The sequence below is a fragment of the Castor canadensis genome, chromosome 5, assembly GCF_047511655.1.
Source record: "Castor canadensis chromosome 5, mCasCan1.hap1v2, whole genome shotgun sequence".
NCBI classification, from domain to species: domain Eukaryota; kingdom Metazoa; phylum Chordata; class Mammalia; order Rodentia; family Castoridae; genus Castor; species Castor canadensis.
Genome location: NC_133390.1, coordinates 150,986,614 through 151,007,790, shown reverse-complemented (window position 1 = coordinate 151,007,790; position 21,177 = coordinate 150,986,614). Strand labels below are relative to the sequence as shown.

General features: G+C 42.1%; 1 protein-coding gene across 1 annotated transcript in view; it reads left to right on the top strand.

Annotated features, from left to right (window-relative positions):
- Positions 1–4,316: 4,316 nt before the first annotated feature.
- The window catches only part of Shld1 (shieldin complex subunit 1), a 183,737-nt gene continuing 166,876 nt past the window's right edge, over positions 4,317–21,177 (top strand). Inside the window, exon 1 of the mRNA XM_074074382.1 lies at positions 4,317–4,536. The gene's annotated coding sequence lies outside the window, so the exon portion shown is untranslated. The remainder of the gene's footprint in view (positions 4,537–21,177) is intronic.

The following is a 21,177-nucleotide window of genomic DNA, read 5'->3' as shown; positions in this document are numbered from 1 at the left end:
CATATGTACGTATATCTAGCTATATCTACCTATATATATAGTGTGAGAGAAATGCGAACATTGTCAGAATCAAAATGGAGTTGCTGTGCCAACCCTAATAAAAAAGTAGTTTAAAAGGCCAGAAGGTTGTGTAGGAAGGGTTCTTAACACAAGCCTGGTAGTGACTGTCACAAAAGACTCTGCCAGAATCACAAGCTTACACAGAGGCCAACACAACCTTACACAAAAATTACTTCTGCAAGAACATCACCCAGCAACTGTCTGGATCACCACAGAGTGACACTACTCCTGTAATTAATCATTGTGGTCAAGGATTATTGTTTCAAAATACCTCATGTAATCTTCCTCTTCTTTTTGTGGGACTGGAGTTTGAACTCAGGACTTTGCACTTGCAAAGTGCTCTACTGCTTGAGCCAAACCAGTCCATTTTACTCTGGTTATTTTTTTGGAGATGGGGTCTTGTGGACTGTTTGTCTAAGCTAGCCTCAAACTGTGATCCTCCTGATCTCAGCCTCCCAAGTAGATAGAATACAGATGTGAGCCACCAGCACCTGACAATGAACCTCATTTTTGTCTAAAAACTTCCCCTTGGGCTGGTAGAGTGGCTCGAGTGGTAAGTGTGCCTGCCTAGCAAGTGTGAAGCCCTGAGTTCAAACCCCAGTGCCTCCAAAAAAATAAAAATAAAAACTTCCCCTTGCCTCATCTTCCTCAAACACACCCATAGTTTACTGTGGATGAAAACATTTCTCTCTGTAATACTCCACTGCATGTAAATATCAGTATTCTTTGACAAAAGACAAAAGAGCCTGTGTTTAAAGCTAATACATTTCCTTCCAGTATGTCAATAAACCATTGGTTTTGAAAATCATAAGAGTTAGTAATTGTTCATGGAGCATTTCCATGTGTTGGATGCATGGAAAATTTAGTCACTGAAACATCTCCATGGCCGGGTGCTGGTGGCTCAGGCCTGTAATCCTAGCTACTCAGGAAGCAGAGATCAGGAAGATCACAGTTTGAAGCCAACCCTGGCAAACAGTTCTTGAAACCCTATCCCAAAAAATATCTAACTAACCAACCAAAAAAAGGGCTGGTGGTATGGCTCAAGTAGTAGAGCGCCTGCTTATGCACAGCAAGTGTGAGGCCCTGAGTTTAAAAAAGAAAAAAAAAAAAACCCGGTAGATTATAGTACTAATGGACAATGAGGATCTCGAAGTTAATTTAGACAATAAAGTGAATCTATTGGTTGACAGGTGGAAAGATCCAGAGGAGGACTGGCTTCAGATGAGGCCAGGCCAGTATAGTTTGAGCTACAGGTCAAATATTGAGATCCTTTCTCACATCTGCTCTCCCATGTTGGAGATGATCTCAGCAAGCCTCTCCCCTTACCATCCTAAGATGTCTGGCAGTAACTCAAAAGTCACATGCATGTACCTGGTTTATATGCAATAACAGAGAACATCTCTCCTGGTTGATCTTTTGCAGTATTAGGAAAGCTTCTTTTTCAGAAGGCTTTAGCAGCCAGGTGCCTGTGGCTCACACCTGTAATCCTAGCTACTTGGGAGGCTGAGATTCAGAGTATTGAGGTTCAAGGCCAGTCTGGGCAAACAGTTTGAAAGACTCCATCTCCAAAATAACCAGAGCAAAATGGACTACAGGTGTGGCTCAAGCAGTAGGGTGCCTGCTTTGCAAACATGAAGCCCCGAGTTCAAATGCCAGTCCCACTGAGAAAAAAAGGCTTTTTAGCAGGCCTCATCTCATTGTTTCATTCCCCCTATTCAGAAATCAGAGTGTCCAGAAATGGAGAAGATGGGTTTTCCCAAATGTCTTGTGCCTGAGGCTGAGAATGGAATAAATCACCCTGAAACTGCACTGTATAGAGACCAGAACTCTGCCAAGAGAGTTTCCGAGTTCCTGCAGACTGGTATCCTCAGAAGCTGATCTAAGATGGACTTTTTTGTTCAGATTTATTGGGGAGAGTCCTGTCACCAGTGCAAAGAAGGAAAGGAGGAAGGGTTGAGCAGAAGTCAGATTGTAAGGCAATCTCAACAAGGGCTCTGGCCAGGTAGGATGTCCCTTCGGAGGTGTCCTGAGTTGGAGTGGAGTGTGCAGGAGCACGAGGGCTGGACTTTCATATTCCTCCCTGTGACTATGACCTAGGTATAGTCTGTGGGATGCTCAGGAAGGAAGGAAGCATGGCCCTGGGGGAGTGACTTCTCTTAGGAGAAGCAGTTCTTGGAGAGGCACTCTGCAGTCTGCTGAGAACACTTGTAGCAGGTGGGAACATCAGTTCTTCCAGCCTGAAGAGGAATTTGGGTAGTACATTCTGGCAATCCAATAACAGTTGTGAAAAAAGAAAAGTCACCCAATGTGATGGTTTGAATGCAGTTGGTCCCCTCCAAAACCCATCTTGAAATTTCATCCCCCAATATAAGATATTAAGAAGTAGGACAAGGTAAGACCTTTAAGAGGTGGTCAATGATTTGCCCTCACATACAGATTAATCCATTCATGCAGTTTGTAGATTAATGAGTCATTGGTATAGCAGACGGTAGGTCTGCTATAAATGTCAGTTAGGCTAAGTTTCTGGCATGCTCTCTGTCTCTTGCCATGTGGTGCCCTGTGCCACCTCCAGATTTTGTCAGTAAGAAGACCATCACCAGATGTGGCCCCTCAATCTTGGACCAGAACCATGAACCAAAGTAACCATCTTTTCTTTATAAACTCACCAGGTGTGTGATATTGTGTTATTAGCAACAGAAAACAGGCCAAGATGCCTAGATCTGAGCTCAGGTCTTTTAGATGTCTTTGCTGTAGCTCCTAGCCTGTGTTTTTTTTTTTGCAGTATTGGGGTTTGAACTCAAGGTCTATCTACCATTCCTTTTTTCTGAAAAGTTTTTTGAGATAGGTTCTGTAGAACTATTTGCCTGGGCTGACTTCAAACCTTGATGCTTCTGATCTCTATCTCCTGAGTAGCTAGGATTATAGACATTAGCCACCAGTGCCTGGCAAATTGCTGTTGTTTTTTGGTGGTACTAGAGTTTGAACTCAGGGCCTCACACTTGCTAGGCAGATGCTCTACCCACTTGATCCATTCTGCCAGTGCTCCTAGCTTATTGCTAACTGCTCAGTGTGTGCTAATCTTCAACACTGACCATGGTCAGGCACTTCTGGAAGGAATCCCAGACACACACTCTCTAAGAAGCAGCTGCTCATCCACGTGTGTGGTGGGAGTAACTAAGAGGGGTGGCCACAGGAGGAAATAGTGATGATACACCTCATTGGGTGGTTAAGGAGAGATGTCTCCTTAGACTCTCATTGGAGAACTGTCCACTTTGAACAAATGAGAGAGGTGAAAAACTTGGAAAGGTTACAGAGAAGTCACTGGGATGATAAATGTCTTTCTAAACCAGTGCAGTCAGGAAAGAGGACAAGCCATAATCAAGAATGGCCTTGGTGATCTCTCAAGGTCTCCCTTCTATGCTGTGATGTAAATTCAGAGAGCACTTGAGTAAAAACATTTGCAATCACAGCCTCCTTCAGCAAGTGTGCCAAATTATTCCTGACAAAAATCAAAGTCCTACAAATATTAGGTTCACTTTATCTCAGCTATTTTAGGTGTTTATGAATAGTGAAATGTAAAAACACTTGTATTGAAAGAAAACATTCTGGCAGCTTTGAAGCACCTGAAATCAGGGTGCAAACTCTCCCTCCCCACCCCCCCACCCTCAATAACCCAGCATTACAAGGTTTGCCCTGAGAAGCTGCATCCAATAAACTACTTAATCACGTCTGGCTCCCATGGCAACAGCCACAGAAGCAGCTTCACTGAACAAGACTGAATGTGATCAACTGCCAACATGGAAATATAAATCCTTCATTATTCTCTCTGTTTTTCAGCATTTCTCTCTCGAATATGTTATGTTTTACAAAATGGTACATGGAATGCTGCCTGCATCTCTCCCCTTCTTAGTCACTAAATTTCAAGGGCAAAGCCCCTTCCCCACAGCATTTTCAGTATAGAGCATGAGAAGTGTGGAGGAGAACTATTATGTACACTATAAAAGGCAAGGAAAGTCATTTCATATAGTTTCTTACCCATCCACATTCCTCACTAAGAGCTCTGAGTTTTCTCTCTGCCTTTTTCCTGTTGAGTTCAAATCAGAGCATATTTGTGTTCAAGAGCAAGACACATTTTCTAAGTAACAGAGAAGCTATTTTTAAAGGATCTCAGGAGGGGGAGGATCTCTACCTAAACTTAGATACAGCTTTTGGTACAGAGTGTCTCTTAGGGACATAGTCTGCACGTGCACAAACATGTCACCAGGTTGATTACAGACTTCCTGAGATGTCCCCATACCCTGAGCTGGGCCTGTGCTGCCAACTGAGAGCCACACGTCCTTCCTCTTCCTTCCTTCCTGCCTTTTAAAGGCAGCATATTGGCAGCTTTCTAGCTCTTGGTGAGACCTACAGTGAATTCAGATTGTGCTGAAGGTAACCATACTGGTGGCATATCTGGCTGGCTGTCAATAAATTTGGGTGAGTAAGCTTCAAGGGAAACAATCTTAGTAGTTGTGAATTTGTGACTAGGGGTTAGCTCATAGCTCATAACTATGAGTATGGACTATGTATTTGCATCCCATGTTTGTGGTCTAGCATGTATGAAGGGTCAGACAATACTTTGTGGTTCGACCATTGTGGTAAGAGATGAGTTGTAATAATAATTCAGTGAAAAAATTTAAGTGCTTTTTTTTTTTTAAGAGTATAAGCAATAATAGGAAGGAACAAGGGTTTTTGCTAGTTGAGATAAGGATAGCTATACAGGGAGTTGACTCACATTGATTTCCTGTGCATGTGTGTTACCTTCTAGGTTAATGCTTCTTGATCTAACCTTTTCTCTAGTTCCTGGTCCCCTTCTCCTATTGGCCTCAGTTGCTTTTAAGGTATCTGCTTTAGTTTCTCTGCGTTGAGGGCAACAAATGCTAGCTAATTTTTTAGGTGTCTTACCTATCCTCACCCCTCCCTGTGTGCTCTCGCTTTTATCATGTGCTCAAAGTCCAATCCCATTGTTGTGTTTGCCCTTGATCTAATGTCCGCATATGAGGGAGAACATATGATTTTTGGTCTTTTGGGCCAGGCTAACCTCACTCAGAATGATGTTCTCCAATTCCATCCATTTACCAGCGAATGATAACATTTTGTTCTTCTTCATGGCTGCATAAAATTCCATTGTGTATAGATACCACATTTCCTTGATCCATTCGTCAGTAGAATCAGCATCTTGGCTGTTTCCATAACTTGGCTATTGTGAATAGTGCTGCAATAAACATGGGTGTGCAGGTGCCTCTGGAGTAACCTGTGTCACAGTCTTTTGGGTATATCCCCAAGAGTGGTATTGCTGGATCAAATGGTAGATCAATGTTTAGCTTTTTAAGTGCTATTTTTCAAAATGTGGACTCTGGATGTTTACTAAAAACAAATAAACTATTAAAAGTAATTTATAAGACATAGGAGAGTAGAATAGTGATCACCTGAGGCTAGGAGAGGTAGGGGAATAGGAGGATAGAGGGATGTTGGATAACAGATACTAAAATATAATTACATAGGCAAAATGCATTCTAGAGTTCTATGGCACAGTAGGATGACTACTGTCTACAATTTCTTACATATTTTTATAAAGAACTAAAAGGAAAGAGTTCATTGACTCTCAGCACAAAGAAAGGATGAAGGTTTAAGGAGCTGGAAACACTAATCACCCTGATTTGTTCATTATACATGATATATGAACCATGTATAATTTGATACCTGAATCAAATTGCCACACTGTACCCCATAAATATGTACAATTAATGTGGGTCAATTAAACATTTTAAAGTATTAATGAGGGCTGGAGGTGTGGTTCAAGTGTTAGAAGGCCTTCCTAGCAAATACAAGGTCCTGAGTTCAACCCCCACTACCACAAAAAGCAAAAGTGTTTTGGGACAATTAGGGGAACATAGATGGAATATTTGATGATTTCCATCAACAAATGAGACCAAGTGACAAGTATGTGAAGATTCATGACACTTTTTTGTCTACTATGGTCAACAGTGAGCATGAAAAGTGCACATGGCAGCCCTGAGGTTTTGTGGGGGGAACAGTCTTCTAAGCTGAAACTTCAAGGAAGAGGAAGAGGGGAGTGAGCCAGCACAAAATGAGGCAGAGGGGATGAGGTGTGAGGTGTTCTGTATGTGTTCCAGGTAGAGGAAATTATAAGGACACAGGTCTGAAGATGGAGATTTCTTTAGTACAGAAAGAAAAACTCATAAGGATTGCATCAGCTTGTGACAAAAGAGGCTGAGCTACAGGAGTCATGGTTTAGAAAAATTACCGCCTAGCTTCTTGGCCCCGGGATAGTCCTAACTTTGGAAGTCTGCCTTGTGTATTCTAGCCCTTGTCTTTCTGAGCTGTAGATTCCACCTTCTTTACTCTTTCCTATTGCCTCATGTGTGATAGCTTCTATGGTACAGAAATTGTGAATTCCATGATGAGGCAAGGGGGCTGTTCACTCTTTGCTCTGGACTGAATTGTATACCTCCCCCCCACCCCCACTCCCTTCACAGGTTGAAGCCCTAACACCAGTGGCTATATTTGATGATAAAGCTGGTGGGTGGTATTAAGGTTAAGTGAGGTTATAAGGGTGGGGGTCCTAATCTGATAGGATTTGTGGGTGACCTTAGAAGAGGAAAAGAGAGAGTGGTCAGTCTCCCTATCCAAGTCCATGCACTGAGGAAAGGCCATCCACAGCCAGGAGGAAGCCTCTCACTAGAACCCAGCCATGCTCGCATCCTGGGCTTGGATTTCCAACCTCTAGAACTGTGAGAAAATAAGTTTCTGTTGGCTAACCATCCAGTTTATGATATTTTGTTAGGACAGACCTAGAAGACTAAGACTTTTCTAAATCCCTTTCCACCCAGATAATACAGGGCTGGAACAAATCTTAGATATTTCAAAAGCTCTTAATCACTGGCCTTGGTTGATCATTAAAGACCATAGCATTATCTCTATTACAGTAAGTTTCATGTTTACATAATATTTCACCACTCAATCCATGGTCCCACTTTCCATAGTTCATACAGTGTGAAAATATTAAGTGGATAAAAACAACTTCTTTTTTTGTTTTTTATTTTTCTTATCTTTTTTAGTAATAAGCAATTTCAAGTTTTAAATTGTCATTCCTTAAGCAATATGATACAATCTCCAGCCCTCCTGAACAGCCCTCTCTGTCCAGTGTGTCTAAGCTATATATGCTACCTGCCCATTAGTTACCTAGTAGCCATCTTAGATAGCACGTTGACTGCTACCATATCACAGTACTTGTGTTCAAGAAATCCATATTTTACTTACTAATGGCCCCAGAGCAGAACAGTAGCGATCAAGGGAGGAACCAACACGTCAAACATGGAAGGACAGATTAACTCTGGTGCTCTGTAGCAATGCTGCAGGGCACATAGGCAAAGAACAAACACAAAAAATGTTGCAGCATTTATAGGGTTTAGTGCTAATCAGTTTCAGGAATCCATTAGGAATCTTGGAATGTATCCAGCATGGATAGGAGACTAGTGGAGATGCAAGTGATTTTCTCTATTATAAAGCCAAGCTACTGTATAAGGAGATGGTTCTACTGTAGCAAAAAATATGTATCATAATCTGACATTATTGCAATGATTCCTTTCTCCTGTTCACTCCTTAAAGACACAACTTGGTCTTATAAAATTCTTTCCTACTTGAAAACTTCCATTTATTACATCAACATGCAATTACTGACTCCCAGGATTGAGGGAGCTGCACATGTGTTTAAACAAATATAACAAATATAGTCTTTGTTTATATTGAAGCAATACAATATTATCTTCTACTGCCTGCCTTTCATAGGCAAGGCGACTGTTCAAAACAAATTGCCTGGCAAATGATGGTCTTAACAAAATTGGACATGATGCTTAACTTGACTTTCAGTTTCCTATATGACCGATTACAAAGTATGTTTCTTTACAAAATCTCTAAGCCCAAGCAAAGCAAGAAGCATCACTCTCTGGTAAGATCCAAGGGGAGCCAATGACTTCTCTCACCAACTCTTTGGGTGCCCAAATTACTTTTGGTAAGTCCTTTGCTTTGGAAATTACATTTTTCACCAGTCTAGTATTAATATGATTCATGCACATATATATGTGAATCTGCATAGAATTGTTCCATGAGAATTAAACCTAAGAACTGTCACTTGAAGCTGGGGATGGTGGCACATGATGACCATGATGTCAGTGCTCAGGAGGCTGAGATAGGGAGGATCAAGGTTTAAGGCCAACCCAGGCAAACAGTTCACAAGACCCCATCTCCAAAATAACCAGAGAAAAATGAACTTGTAGCTCAAGCAGTGGAGTGTTGCTTTGCAAGTGTGAAGCCCTGAGTTCAAACGCCAGTCCCACCAAGAAAAAAAAAAAGTAGAAGAGGAAAGCAGAAGAGTTGGTGAAAGAGATGCTGTGGAAGAGACAGGAGGTACTCAAAGCATGAAAAGGACACGCCTGCCATTGCTGGCTATGAGTTAGAGGAGGGAAGTCACTTGCCTTCCAGGAAGGAATACCGGAGACCTCTAGAAGCTGGGTACAACCCTCAGTGACACCTAGCAGGGATGTAGGCCTTCCAACCTACAGTGAAAAGAGATGAATTCTGCCCTTGAGAAGCTTACATTCTTTTTTTTTTTTTTTTTTCAGCACTGGGGTTTGAACTCAAGGCCTTACTAGGCAGGCATTCTTACAGCTTGAGCTACTCGCCAGCTCTTTTTTGGTGATGGGTTTTTTCAAGATAGGTTCTCCTGAACTATTTGCATGGGACTGGCTTCAAATCATGATTGTCTTGATCTCTGCCTCCTGAGTAGCTAGGATTATAGGAGTAAGCCACCAGTGTCAGGCTAGAAGCTTGCATTCTATTGGGAAAACCAGAGAAAAATTATAAAGATATAAGTAAGTAAAATATAAAGAATGTTAGGTGGAGATAAGTGTTAAGTCAGGTATGTTGGTACACACCTGTAATCATAGTACTCAGGAGACTTAGGCAGGAGAATTGAAGGTTGGAGTAGGAGGATCACAAGTTCAAGGCTAGCCTGGATGATTTAGTGAGAGAGTCACTTAAAAAAAAAACTGGCAATGTAACTGAGTGGTTAGCACTTGCCTAACATGTGTGAGGCCCTGGGTTCAATCCCCAGCACTACAAAAAAAAAAATTAAGGCAGGGAAAGGAGGGCTGACAGTTTAGATGATGGGATCCAGGTGAGACTCACTGTGAAGTGACATTCGAGAAGGCACGAGAAGCACTGAAGCAGGCACATGCCTGGTGGAGACCAAGAAGAGTGAGGAGGTGACTGGAGTAGAGCTAGGGAAGGAGGGACAGAGTGCATTGGGGCATAGCGAGGCTCTGCAGAGGGCTCTGGGATATCAAAAAAAGGGCTTTAAAATTTACATATAAAATTTAAAATATACATAACATTAAAGTAACAATTTTTATTTATTTATTTATTTTGCAGGGCCTTCACCTTAAGCCACTCCACCAGCCCTATTTTGTATTGGGTCTTTTCCAGATAGGGTCTGGCAAACTATTTGCCAGGACTGGCTTCCATCCCTGATCCTCCTGCTCTCTGCCTTCTGAGTAGCTATGATTACAAGAGTGAGCCACCTGCCCTCGCTGAAAGTTACAATCTTAAATCATTTAAAAATGTGTTCTCTGGTTGAGTTAAGTACATCAACAATGTTGCACAACAAATCTCTAAAATTTTTTCTACTCAAACTGAACACTGTATCTATTAAACAGTAATTTCTCCTTTGTCCTTCACCCTGCCCCTGACAACCACTATTTTACTTTGCATTTCTAGGAATTTGACTACTGTAAGGTTTTGTTTTTTGGAGGGGTGCAGTACTGAAGTTTGAACTCAGGGCTTTGCACACAGGTGCTCTATCACTTGAGCACGTGAGCCACACGCTCAGCCCTATTCTAGATCCACACAAAGATGGAACCATACATAAATGTTCTTTCATGGCCGGCTTATTTCCCTAAGCATAATGTCCTCAAATTTCATCCATATTGTAGCATGTGTCAGAATTCCCTTCCTTTTATAAGGCCGAATAATATTCCATTGTATGTATATATCACATAAAAATGTCATTAAAAAAGTTCGTGAGCACTTGAGTTGCTTCTGCTTTTTGGCTATTGCCAATAATGCTAATATCTCTTAAAAACCCTGCCCTCATCTCTTCAGAGGTACAGATCCTGAGGTGGAGCTGCTGGACGTAGGATTATTCTATGTTTAATTTTTTGAGGAATCATGGTATTTTCCCCAGTGGCTATGCCATTTTACATTCCCACCAACAGTTCACAAGAGTTCCATCTCTCTGTTTCCTTAGACCACCCAACAAAATAAAAAAGACACTCCCCCAACCAAGAGATTAGAGAAGGGTCTGTGGCTTTTGTTTGGGCCTGGGGTTGGGTTCTCCACCCATGTGGAAGCCGTAATAATCTAGGGCCATCAAGGCGCTGGGGGAATTGTCACTGACAATTCCTAAGTCACTGATGTTGCTTCCCATAATTAGTGACCTCATGTTTACTTACGTGCAGTAAATGATAGTAAAAATAAAGTACACAAGTGCAGGCTGACACAGAAGAGTGGTGGGATTTTTGTGGTTCCTCTGTGCAGGGGACAGTGGTGCAGCAGCAGGGTGGGTGCCATGTCTGTGATGCACCCAAGTCTGTGTGAGCTGCTCAGAATGCCCTGAAGGGAGAGCCTGGGGCATGCAGACAGCACCTGCAGCAGTCCTTCCCGCCCAGACCAGCCCCCAGCCTGCGGCCTCCCAACCTCCTGCTTGTAGCCCTTCCTCCCTCTGCCCACATATCATTGTGATTTTTATTGTCTTCTCCTGATGACTAATAACCATTGAATGCTTGTATAGTTTCTTTGGAGAAATGTCTAAGTGCTTTACCATTTTAATTTCATTATTTATGCATTTTGTGGTACTGGAGGTAGAATATTTATTTGTTTATTTACTTATTTAGGTCTACTTATTTAGGCAGTGCTGGAGTTTGAACTCAGGGCCTTGAGTGATTGCTAGGTCAATGGAATATCCACAGGAGAGGAATGTGAGAAGCTGATTATGTTACAGTCCCTAAGCAAGGCACCTTGGCTCACACCTGCAATCCTAGCTACTTGAGAGGCTAAGATCAGGATGATGGAGGTTCTAGGCCAGCCTAGGCAAGTAATTGGTGAGATCCCCATCTCCAAAATAACCAGAGCAAAATGGACTGGATGTGTGGCTCAAGAAGTAGAGCATCTACTTTGCAAGCATGAGGCCATGAGTTCAAACCCCAATCCTGCCCCCCCAAAACAATAAAAAATAAAGACCCTAATTCTTCATCCTTCTTTCCATCTACACCCTTGCCATGTCACACTGCAGCTCTTTCCAACGAGAGGCAATGTACATTGCCCTACCACTTGGTTTTGATTTCAGCCATGTGCTTGACAAGGGCCCTCCACTCTCTCTGGGTTTGAGCAGATATAATAAACCAAGATAAAATGACTTGTTTTGGCTGATATAATAAGGCAGAAATGATGGCATGATAGTTCTAAGCCTAGACTTCAAGGAGCCTTGCAGGTTTCCACTTGTTGCCTTGCACCTCTGTCACTGGCCTGAAAACTTGCTCAGGTGAGCCCACTGGAGGGTGAGAACCACATGGAGCAGAATCTGAATTGTCTCAGTCAACCCAGCCACCTGATGGTGTGAGCCCTCAGCTGATTCCCAGCTAAAACCCCATGTATCATTATTGCATGCCTTTGAGGCTCTGTGGTTGTTTCAATGAAACATAATTCATAAAAACAATATTGTGACAACAGTTAACCAATACAGGGAGCAAACTAGAAGGATATTACAGAATTCAGGTAAGAGTTGATGACAGCATTGAGGAGTGATGATAGCAGTGTTGGGTTCTGGATATATGTTCAAGATAGAACTGACCTGATTTGCTCTCAGATTGGGTTTAGTTTTCTTGTTTTGTTTTGTTTGCTGGTGCTGGGGACTGAACTCATGGCCTTTGCTAGGCAAGTGCTCTTCCACTGAGCTAAATCTCCAAATCTTCAGGTTGGATTTAGAGGATGGGCAAAACAGCAGCCAAGGCTACCCTGTGGATTTTGGCTTGAGCAACTGGAAGGATGGAAATGCTGAGGTTGGAATTCAGCAGGATGAGCATATCTAGAGAGGATATGAGAGATTCTGTTTTGGACATTGGCAATATTTAGGGTTTTGGGGACACTTGACATATGTCCCCTGGAATTTTAGGGTGCTCGTGAACTTAGAGACTACCAATGCTTCTTGAACAGAAGTTTGAAACAGAGTCCAGATGAAGCAGCCTGTGTTGGATAAGCATGCCTCCCAAAGGAGAGTGTGTTAGTTAGTGTGTCAACAAAATACCTGAGCTAATCAAATTAAAGAGAGGAAAGGTTTATTTTGACTCACAGTTTCAGTCCACAGTCCCATTACCTTTGGGCCTGTGGTGAGGGTGGCACATCATGGTGGGAAGCAAGTGGTGAAGCTAGCTGCTCACTTCATGATGGTGGGAAAACAAAGAAAAAGAGAGGAAGAGACCAGAGTCCCACAATCACTTCAGAAGGAACGCCCCCAAACTTAAAACCTCCCATTAGGCCCACCTCTTAAAGGTTCATCTTCCTCCCAATATGTCACGGATTGGCAACCAAGCCTTTCACGCATGGGCCTTTGGGGCCATATTTCAGATCCCAACTATAGCAGAGAGGTTAGGGAGTCTTAGTCTCCCTTAGTGTGAGAGCAAGTGGTCCCTATTCTTATTAAGGAGCAAAGAGTAGAGGAGGGGCCAATACCAAGGACTGCCCAAGTGATTGTCCAGTGAAGAACTGGCTCACCCAGAGATGAACTGAAGGTTGGCAAAGGCTGAGAGGTACATGACTGTCCCTGCCCAAAAGGGTCCTCAGTAGTATGAAGGGTCCAAGTGAAATCATGTAGTATCTCAGTGGCACCCACCTCCTCTGTGTGGGCCCCAGGAGCACAGTCAGTCTGCAGGATTTGTCCCAGGAGGCTTGTTATGGGAGGAAGTCAGAGACCCTTCCTCTTGAGTCCTAAGGCAGAGAATTAGGCTGGGAAAAGCCCTGGGGTAGAAAGAGGGGGTGATCTGGAACTCAGATTCCCAGCTCTATGAGAGAGTCTCACATTTTTTATCATCTTCTATATTAATACATTATTTGGTTATATATAACCACTTATTTGAGCCAGTTGGAAAGGAAAAGGAGAATATATGCAATTGACATAATTCATAGACTAGGAGCCAGATGTAGGGGGGCTTTAGAAAGAAAGGGAGCCTAGAACAGAAAGCCAGCTCTGATTTCTGATTCTTTTACCCATTCTTCTCTCTCCTCCCTGCCATAGACAACTTTTCTCCTTTACTCCTACCTAGATGGTAAACTGTGACTCTGCAAAGTCACTGAGATCATGTGAGAGCCCCGGCTTCCTATAGATACTGGCCAATGTCTTCTCTGTTTCAAAGCAAGATCCCAGGAACAAGAATCCAATTGGCACATTGCCAGCTCAGGTCCAACCCAGCTGTGGCCAGATGCTGGAATGGGTTGAGCAATGTTACTGCAGGCTTCCCCCAGAAGCAGACTGGGAGGCAAGGATATACATGCATATTGTTCATTTGGGAAGCAATCCTGGGAAGGACCTGTAGGGGAGTAGAGAAGCAGTGTAGGGAAAGGAAGGAAGCCAGGGATTCTTAGTAAAGAACGGTCTTGGGGTGCTGTGCAATTTTGTGTAGCCACCTGCCATATGCCTCTTCTCTTAATGGCGTTCTAATAAATCTGTGCTTTTTCCCTCCTCCACTCCCTCCTGCCCCCACAAAAAAGAGCTGGGTGCTGGTGGCTCACACCTGTAAACCTAGCTACTGGGGAGGCAGACATCAGGAGGACTGTGATTCAAAGTCAGCCCTGGATTAATAGTTCTTGAGATTCTGTCTTAAAAATACCCGACACAAAAAAGGAGTGGCTCAAGTGGTAGAGTGCCTGCCTAGCAAAAGTGAGGCCCTGAGTTCAAACTCCAGTACTACCACAAAAAAAAAAAAATGGCCCACTGGGTCTCAAACCCCACTGAGGACATTTGGCAGAATATGAAAACCATATCTCAAATTCACCTCACCTGAGGGGTGAGATCTCTGTGGTGTTTGTCCATCACTCCCATCGGTCACTGGTTGAGAGCTGCTCTCAGCCACATACCCATGTTAGTGCAGGTGGAATGTTCAGGTGTCTGAATCAAGAAGCAGTTGGCGTGAATGAGGAGAGCCATGTGGTCAAGGCATCAATATTGTCTTCTCCAGATGTCATAGAGGAAGGGGAGGGGGAATCAAAGAGCACAGTTAAAACGCAATTGTAGGAGGTAGATGTGTCAATGCCTCTCTGCCTCCACTCCCTAATGATCTGACAAGGTATATGTGTTACTGTGAGCGGCTAATTATCTGGGGAGAGGTCACATGTGTAGATAGAAATGAACACATATGTTGTGACACAAGTGAGATTCACTAGCAGAGAATCTGCTTTGTGCTGTAAGTGATTTAAAATGGGTAGAAAGAAATTGAATTGTTCCTTTATCCAAACTGCATTGCTGGATGGCATTAAAGATGTAAAAACAGGTGATTGTAGAATAATGAATGCTTATTTTTCTTTCCTTCTGCATCATTATTATGACATCTGCTCAGTAATTAGACTTGAGAGTGAGACAGTGCTCCTAAAATGCATTTTTTTCCACTGACTGTGCACCCCCCATCTTTAAATTCAGTGGCATGTGTTGTATATTTTTCTAACAACCTCAGGAGCTCAGTCAGTGCAAAGTCCCCTTTGAAAATAATGAAAACTTTGTGTTTAGCCTCTCTAGTGCCTGCAGCAAGACAGCAAATGAGACCCAGGAGGCTTTGAGGCTCAGGCAAAGTTCCAGTCGACATTTGGTGCTTATGTGCTCAGGCAGGGCCTGTGAGGAGGGGAGAGTTGGAGCCCAGGGGCCTTGGCTGAGTCTTTACATCTCTAAGGTGACCAGGGTCATATAGGGTGGAGGATCCTGGTGAGAGCAGAGGAATCTCCCTGAAAAAAATGGGATTCTGTACTCCTTCTCTCACCTTGTCATGAAAGAGGAAGATGCCACTCACCTTTCAGAAATGTCCCCAGACATTATATATTTCCAGACCAGATTGGTAAAGAGCCAGTGCTACCCTTGATATGTAACAAGTATCCTACACTCTTTAGTATCTTTGAACAGTTCACAGACATTTAAAGATAGTTCTATCAGTGGCTGGGGTGGGGGGGGTAGATCAGTGGTAAAATGCTTGCGTAGTGTGGCGGGGGGCTGGGGATTGAACACACACACACACACACATACACACACACACACACAGAGAAATAGAAATTATAACCAGTAATGAAAGTTTTTGGCCTGTCAATTTTTTTTTTTTTTTACTTTCATGGTGGCCATGTGACTTTTTATTTTTTTTTTATTTTTTTTTTCATTTTTCTTTTATTATTCATATGTGCATACAAGGCTTGGTTCATTTCTCCCCCCTGCCCCCACCCCCTCCCTTACCACCCACTCCACCCCCTCCCGCTCCCCCCCTCAATACCCAGCAGAAACTATTTTGCTCTTATCTCTAATTTTGTTGTAGAGAGAGTATAAGCAATAATAGGAAGGAACAAGGGGTTTTGCTGGTTGAGATAAGGATAGCTATACAGGTCATTGACTCACATTGATTTCCTGTGCGTGGGTGTTACCTTCTAGGTTAATTCTTTTTGATCTAACCTTTTCTCTAGTTCCTGGTCCCCTTTTCCTATTGTTGGCCTGTCAATTTAAGGCACATTTTAAAAACTAATAACATCCAGAGTTTGTAAGGATGTACATTTTCTTAAAAAGTCTCAGAAGACTAATAGTAACCAGTATCTATAAGGAGATATACTTTGGCAGAACTGAAAACTGACAGAGGCTTTTCAGAAGAAAGTGTAGTGGTATATTCAATACTTTAAGTGCATACCATTGACACAGCGGTTCCATTGTGAGCCAGTGGTTACTCATGTGTACAAAGGGCCAAGTACAAGAAGAGGCAGGAGTCATAAGACATTGAAAAAACATAAATGTAGGGCACAAGAGAGAGAGTACATAAACTATGCTTTGGCCACTCTGTTTGAAAGCAGAGAATACCTAAGAAGGTTTAGGAAGATCCACAGGTTGTGACATGACCAGACAGGGCATACTGGGATTCAAATCATGGTTCTAGAACTTCGTGGCTGTCAGACCTCGGATCAGCCATGTAAGCGCTCTATGATTCCACTTCTGCATCTGCAAATGGGAAACAAAGTTATATGTGACCTGTAGGATTTTTAATGACAATTAAATGGGTCAATAAAAGTAGAGCATTTTGAATTGGGACTGTCTCATGTAATTCATCAATAAACACAAACCCTTACATATTATTAGTTTAGAAAAGTGAGTTGTAGGACACCAAGCACAGTATTAAAACTTGAATGTTAAAGATAATGTGTCTGTGTGTACATGTCTACACAAGCAGAGAAAACGCTTCTCATCAACAGCGGTGTTCCTTTCTGGTGAAGGGAAGGGTTTGGGAGGGGCTGGGATAGTAAAGGGATTTGTTCTATCAGTTCTACACTTAGTATTATTCACTTTTAAGAGCAATAAATATAACTTGTATAAATATAATAGGAAGCAATGAAAACATTTTAAAACTTTAAAACCTAAAACCTTAATGTCTCACACACACACACACACACACACACACACACACGTACCTACAGTAAGGCAATCCAGGCTTTAATGCTAGACCTTAAGAGATAGAGAGTACAGTACAGCCGGGCACAGGTGACTCATGCCTATACTCCTAGCTACTCAGGAGGCAGAGATCAGGAGGATCATGGTTCGAAGCCAGCCCAGGCAAAATAGTTCGTGAGACCCTATTTTGAAAAAAAGCCCATCACAAAAAATGGGCTGGTGGAGTGGCTGAAGGTATAGGACCTAAATTCAAGCCTTAGTACTGCAATAAATAAATAAATAAATAAATAAGATACAGAGAGTACCAAATGTTTTATTCAATGAATTTGAATACTTGTGCAATTTTGCAATAGTGTTTTGTGTCTATTTTGACTACAAGGGCAACTTCTTCATCAACATGAAAAAAACAAGTTTAGGTATTACATAAGAAGAATGTGTAACAGCCAGGCATGGTGGTGTGTGACAGTAATCCCAGCACTCAGGAGGCTGAGGCAGGAGGAGTAGTCTGGGCTATATAGCAGATTCAAAGCCAGCCTGAAGTACATAGCAAGACCCTGTCTCAAAAACCCCACATGCACCAGGCACCAGTGGCTCACGTCTATAATCCTAGCTTCTTAGGAGGCAGAGATCAGGAAGCTCTCGATTTGAAGTCAGCCTGGGGAAATAGTTTGAGAGACCTTATCTCCAAAATACCTGACACACAAAAAAAAGGGATGAACTGGGCACCAGTGGCTCACACCTGTAATCCTAACTATTCAGGAAGCAGAGACCAGGAGGACCTTGGTTCAAAGCCAGTCTGGGCAAATATTTTGAGAGACCCCATCTCAAAAAAAAAACCACCACAAAACAGGGCTGGTGGAGAGGCTCAAGGTATAGGTCCTGAATTCAAGCCCCAGTTCCACAAAAAAAAAAAAAAAGATGAAAGGGTGGGTCAAGTGGTAGAGTACATGCCTAGCAAGTATGTAAGCCCGAGTTCAAACCCCAGTATATCCCAAAAAGCCACAAATACTAGGGGATGTGGCTCAGTGGTACAGTACTTACCTAGCATGCACAAGACCCTGGGGTCAATTCCCAGCACCTCAAATAATAATAACATTGGCAATAATAATAATATGTGAGAATAGAAAGATAGGAATGTTATGTTAGTAACACTTACCTATCCCCCACGTGATGCCGTCTCCAGTGGACTGGGATCTAATTTTATCTTGCTTTCGATGGTTGTCCTCCTTCTGATTGCAGTTGTACAGTTTCCCACAATCTCTAGGCAAAGAGGGTGGAACTACTTCATTTGATTAGGCAGAATCTATTTTTGTCTTTGGAGGAGGTGCTGGTGAAGGCTGTTTCCAGGGCATTCAGGGAAAGGAAGAATTTTCTATTGTGTTCAATCTGCCATAGGCCTCATGTGACTCTTGTTCCAGACTTAACTGCTTTAAACATTTTAACATAAGAACATCTGATGTGATTTGAAAATTCTGATTTAAATGAAAACTTTGCAAATAGAGCTAACACCACTGTCCCTGCCCCCCACCACATTTTCTCTTCTACTGCCTTTCCAGAGATGCCAGCCTCCTGAGCTCGGTGTGTATCATTAGTCAGCATAGGTTTATATCTGCCCACATAATATGGGTATGACTCAAGACCTTGCAGACACATGAAAATGAGGTAAGGGGTGGAGGACAGTTTAAGAAAGGCTCTCTTTGCAAATGTGGGGGTGCAATAAGGAACTTCAGTAGGAATGGTGAAATGCCTTGGAGATAGCAACTAAAAGTACCCAACACAGAAGCCAGAAAGCTGGGCACCGGTAGCTCAAGCCTGTAATCCTAGCTACTCAGGAGATAAAGGTTTTAAAATGAGCCTGAGCAAATAGTTTGTGAGACTCTATCTAAAAAAAAAACAAAAAAACAAACCTTCATAAAAAAGAGCTGGTGGAATGGCTCAAGGTATAGGCCCTGAGTTCAAACCCCAGTAGTACTGTAACAGGGGGCTGCTTAACAGCAGCTGTGACCTTCGGTGAACAAATGTGACCTCTGGCACATATGAATAAAAAAAGTGAAAAAAAAAATATGAGAAAAGAATTTCAGGATAGAACTTAGAACAAAAAATGAGTCAAATAATAATGCTAGAGCTTAAAAAACCAACAACTGAAATGATGAGTTTCAACAGTAGTTTAGACATCACCAAAGAAAGAATTAGAGATCTTAAAAATAAAAAAAATTAAACAAATGCATATAAAGAGATAAAAACACAGAAAATATGGGTGAGAAAGAAAGAGCCATATAGGATATGGGAAAATCTAAGATATGCATACTTATAATTCCAGAGAGCAGGGAATGCAATAGAGTAATATTCGGGATGGCGGATGTAAAAATTTCCAAACTGTAAGAAAGAACTGAAACCATAATAAGCACAATGAACACCAGAAATAAAAAAAAAAATCACACCCAGGCCCATCAGAGAAAAATTTACAAGGAATGGGTAAGACAAAAACCATAAAAGAAGCTGGGGAAGAGATATGCTGCCTTCACAAGAACAATGAGATTTGTGAATGACTTCTCAAAAAAAGGAGGAAATCCAGAAAATAATACAAGAATGAAAGTACTAAAAGAAAATGAGTGCCCAAATGGAATTGTAAATCCATCAACAATATACTTCAAAAAAGAAGTTTAAATAAAAATATTTCAAGACAGGAAAAAAACAAAACAAAACAAACAAACAAAAAAACCAAAGAAATGTGGCCTCTGTCAACCCATCCTGGGAAAGAGAAAGCAGACAGGGGGCAGGGGCCAAAGTTAACTCTCAGCCTCCTTGTACTCCTCCCCTCAGACTACTGATGCCTCCCAATTCATGAACAAAACCAAGGCAAAGGGAGAAGCCAGGCATGGTGGCATGCTCCTGTAGCCCCAGTAGTCAGGAGGCTGAGGCAGGAAAACCACTCAAGGCCAGGGTATGAAGCCAACCTGGGCAGCACAGCTTATTCCATCTCAAAAGCTAGAAGGAAGGAAACTCTCTGGTGATGTCTGCAAAACGTCACTAGGCCAGAGTGAGGTAGAAAAGGGTAGAGGGTGAATCTGATGATAGCACACAGCACAAAGTGTGCTACAAATTTACAGACTATGCTTTTGCATGTGCTTTTATAGTTTGCCTTTTTCAGTCACCATTTTTTTTTAAACTCAGGGCCTCAACACTTGTTAGGCAGACACTCTTCCACTTGATCCTTACACACAGTCCACCACTTTTGATATTTATCCATGCTGATCTTATTGATACATCCATTTTAACTGCTCTATAATATTCTATTAGTTCACTAACCCAAGCCATGTTCCAATGAGCAAGTTGATGTTGTATACACAAGAATCTTGTTAGGAGATATATCTATCCAAACATATATATGTATGCACTTGTGTGTGTATTTGAGTTAAGATTATGTACATATCAACTGTACTAAGTACTGTAAAATTGCTTATAAGTATTCTAGTTTTCACTTCTATAGTGCAGGCATAAAAGCCCCTGTTTCTGATTTTCTACTCTCACCACAACTGGTGTTTTCACACTTGAAAATTTTGTCAATATAATAGCTATGAAACTGTATTGCCTTATTTTAATTTGGTTTTTCATGCTAAAAAGTGCTCTTAAGCTGCTGGTGGCCCACACCTAGAATCCTAGCTACTTGGGAAGCTGAGATTGGGAGGATTGTGGTTCAAGGCCAGCCTGGGCAAATAGTTCATGAGACCACCGTATAATCAGAGCAAAAATGGACTACAGGTATGGTTCAAGGGATAGAACACCTGTTTTTACAAGCACAAAACTCTGAGTTCAAATCCCAGTCCCATTCAAAACAAAAACCGGAAAATAAAAAACAGTGCTCTTTACAACTGGAATCCATGGCTAGGTAGGTAGATTGAGAGTTCAAGATCGGTCTGGGCTACATAGTGAGACCCTGCCACAAAAAAAAAAAAAAAGAAAGAAAGGAAGAAAATCAAAAGAAAACAAAAAGAAAAAAAACAACAAGAAGAAAGGAAGGAAGGAAGAAGAGGAGAATGCTCTGTACGCTCCAGTGCTTCATAAGCTTTACTGGTGACCTTGAATCATGACACAAGGATTATGATCACAAAGCCTGTGTGCATGTTGCCAGTGTCCAGAGACAACAGCTATTCCAAGATATGCCTGTGGTTGGTTTTCCCACCTCAAACTCCTTGTGTTTCCACAAATACTTCTCGTGAACATCAGAGCATGTGCTGTGTGGTTTTGTGAAGGAACACTTGCCAATCCATTTCACAAGAAAATATCTCAAAACTGTGCTGGCTTCCAATGTTTCTTGTCAC